This window comes from Capsicum annuum, chromosome 6 (genome assembly GCF_002878395.1).
Source record: "Capsicum annuum cultivar UCD-10X-F1 chromosome 6, UCD10Xv1.1, whole genome shotgun sequence".
NCBI lineage: Eukaryota > Viridiplantae > Streptophyta > Magnoliopsida > Solanales > Solanaceae > Capsicum > Capsicum annuum.
The window spans coordinates 108,802,173-108,806,352 of NC_061116.1; positions in this window are offsets into that span (position 1 = coordinate 108,802,173).

Genomic DNA, 4,180 nt, shown 5'->3' on the forward strand with positions numbered 1-4,180 from the left:
GATTGGATATGGAATGGTAATGGATACCAATTTTATAATTGTAACTGAACATGAACTTAGCCAATCTAAGGAAGACTGTTACCTTAAGTAGAGAATAATGATGAACTTGAGATCATTTACTAAACATTCATGAATAGAACGTGAGAACATATCTGAGACTGAAATGGCATACATGAACTGAATATCATGTACTGAACTAAGCCCCCAAATATATGGCTTATGGATGAGATCAGAACTTGAGGGTCCACCTATGAGTACCCACTACTCCAATCAGGATTCGTTACGTGAAGAGAAGATGAAAGGTTTAGGTCATGAAAACTTGGGGGATTATAGTTCATCTCCCCCTTGGGACATTATGTCCCCTGAAGAATGCTGACTTGGCTAAGATACTGAGGAAAAACTGAGATGATGCCCAGGGCACCTATGAACTAAATCGTGACTGCATATCAGGGATCTAAAACTAAGGCATGACACATGAACTGAGCTAAACTCACAACCACATGGTTGATCGATCTTGGAATAGTTACATTCATGAAACTTTGGATAGTACAACTAGATGGAAGGATGGCAAACCCAACCATATGAACATTGTCTTCCTAACGGCTAAAATGAATTGCTAGTTTTGCAAACTAACTTATGCTGAAAACTTATATTCGCCTGGACCATTTCTTTGTCACTCTTTCTACAGAGTTCTAGTGGCTTTAGGGAGCAAGGAGTCTTGGCATATCTGAATAAAATAGCTGAATAAGAAAATCACATCCTGGCTAAAATTTTGTAATATGAGTCGGGCCTACGAAAGATCATCTAAGATGAAGTGAGTAAGCCTTATGCACTGCAACTATAAATTTTCAAGCTTAGACATATCCCTTGAATACTCTCTTAACTATACTCTCCACCTTAGTACAACACATCACCTAGGACTACTGAAAATATTCACATAGGTGTTAAGCGATGGATAAGCATACTAACTTATCTGATTAGCTGAATGTCTGATTACTGAATACTGGGCATGTAAGACTTAACTGTACTTAGTCTGAATAACTGGACTAAAACTGTAGAGTATTATACATATGAGAAAAGGACTGACAGAGTAGCATGAGATAACTGAGCATGAATTTATGAAAATGTATTATCTGAGAATGTAAGACCAAGCTATAACATGCTTTTGAATTAGTCTGTAAACTGAGATATTGAAATACTGATAACTGAATAACTAATAACTTTACACTATGGTCAAGCAAACCTGAAACTAAACTGAGTTACTAATCTAATTACTGGACTGAGACTGTTACTAAGACTATAACAGAGACTTAACTGAGATAAAATACTGAACCGATCACACTGTAAAGCATAAGTATATGAGTCATGAGCTGCAAGACTTGAGGTTGGAGTTTCTATTTTCATGGAACATGATTCGTAACACTGAGTGAACTGGAACTTCTTATACTAAGAACTATAAATACATATGATTTTCGATAATGTGTATAGGAGCTATGATTATAGAGCTGACATATAAGGCATGAGTAGATATCATGATAGATAAAGTGCAAAAATTTGCACTGAGGTAAGGATGGGTTGGGCATCAAGCTCTCCCACTACTTTTCTAATCATACTGACATTACTACTAATCTGAAGGCTTGACTTTCTGAGATATCATAACCGGACAGTTTATGTATACAAGCTGAGCTATGATAGATTGACCCACAGGATCTAATAAGACAAAACATATAAGTGAAAGATCTGTAACATACCAGTGACCATATTATAAGAATTTCCTAATCTTGTATAGACTGAAGTGCATAGAGCCTATTTGGGAATTACCCACTGGTGGCACTGAAAGTGGCACCCTGCTGATTTGGGTACCAGCCTGAGCTGAAGGACGATTGTACTGACCCTGTTGGCACAAATCTTTTCCCCTCTAAGCCATTACTCTACACTCCCGCATCTTGTTTCCTGGATTACCATATCTAAAAAACACATAGCTGATTGCTCTACACAAACCTAGGTAATTTCTACCATATTTTTCACAAAATGGATGGGTATGGCTACTAGTCACACTAAATTTGATTTTAGAGCCTGGCACCCCATCATGACATCATTCCTAAACTTTGGTACTAGTGCACTAGTTGAGGATGGTGCTAGAACTGTAGATTTTTAATGAATCTGGGAATGGTTACCACCTTTTGACTTAAGCTGAGTGAAATTGAAATTACCTATTCTAGTTCTCTTGTCTCTCTCTCCTTTTTCTTAAGCTTCTGCTCCTCAATCTGTTAAGCATGGAACATAAGCATAGATATGTATATCTCCTTACTCAACATCGTAGTTCTGCACTCCTTCACCACACTATCTGACACCCCAAACATAAACTTGCTCATTCTAGACCTACTATCTACTACTACATGTGGAGCATACCTGGCTCACTGAGTAAACTTAAGAGAATACTCTTTCATACTCATACTGCCTTGCCTGATATCGATGAACTCCAACACCTTGGCTTCTCTTAGCTCTAAGAGAAAGAATTTATCTAGAAAAGTAGTAGCAAACTCTTCCCATTCTATGGGCTCTGCATCTGTGCCTCTGTCTATATTCCACTACTTAAACCATGTATGAGCAACATCTTATAGCTGATAAGTAGCTAACTTATCAGTCTCACTAGAAGTTACTCCCATAATATTTATGACTTTCTGAACCTGGTTGAGAAACTCCTGTAGATCCTCTTCTGACTTAGATCCTGTGAAGGAAGGAGGGTTTATTTGGGTGAAGTCCCGAATCCTGGATGCTGTAGTATTGGCCATTGGGTTTTCCTGAACAACAAATGGCTATTTGTTTTGAGCTTTTACTGAATTGGCTAGAGTAGTGAATGCAACCCTAAATTTTACATGAGAGACATGCTCATCCAGGGGATCTGCTTAAAAGGGCTAAGGTGCTGACTAGTTTTCTATTCTTTTTTAGTTGTTCTTTTTGGGAGGCATGTTCTGTAAACGGAAGGAAGAAGTAGATTAGATTGAGAGTTTAACTTGAGCTCATGCTCACTCACACGACATGAATACTGAAAGAAGGGAAACTTTTCCGAAAACATCTCATAGCCTCCTATCCATAAGTGTGGCACACTACATACCCATGTACAACACTCTACTTGATGCGTCTTTTAGACTTCCTAGGACTCTATTGAACCTAGGCTCTGATACTAAGTTTGTAATGCCTCGAGTCTATACCCCAGATACTACACGGTGTACCCCAGATGCTACACAGTGCTAATAATATCGAAGGACCATAACCTAACCCATGACTGGTACCTGCTGCAATTACTGAGTAATAATACTGTTATAGTGTGTAAATTTGGAAGAAACTTGCCATAAGGTTCAAAACTAAAAATAAATACTGAATATTAAAATATCTGCCTAAAATACTTTATTCTGAATGCCTCTAACTGTCTGATCATGGAGTTGATGGGACAAGTCCCCAACTGACTCTGACTACTGAGCTACTGATAACTGAAAGTAATACTATGTCCTCAAACTATGAGGACTCACCCCTAAATCTTCTGATAATAATCTAGGCTGCTATGTAAGATCAGGAGCTCATGTATTTGAACTTATTATATAAGACATCATAGCACAAAAGAAAAGTATGCGTCAGTACTTTGAATGTACTGGTATGCTAAGTGAGGTAGGCTGGTATGCATGGGTTCATATGCATGAACAATAACTTATTGGGTAACATGAACATAACTAAATGAGAGTACATGCATGAATACATAAACTATAACTGATGTCCTGATAACACTGGTAACTGAGTTTTGAATATTTTTTTCTAATATCTGAGTATACTGATACTATATTACTAATAATTGAATGACTGTATCTGATAGTCCTAATTCTATAGAACTAATTTTAGTTCTATACTGAGCTGAGTGGCTGTATCTGATAGTCATGAGTCTGTAGAACTAAACTAAGTTCTATATTAAAACTAAAACAGAATCTTTGGGAGGTATCATCTAACTGATATGCCCCAATCTGAGCTAATTAGGGTCCAAACTGTAACCCCAGTTGGAAGGGTGCTAATATTATGCCACGGGTACTTACATCTGATGTGGAGTCAGTTCTATCTAACGGGTGACCCCTGATATCAGTCATATACTAGCGGGTAATCCCTGAGTCTATCAATCCTATCTAACAGG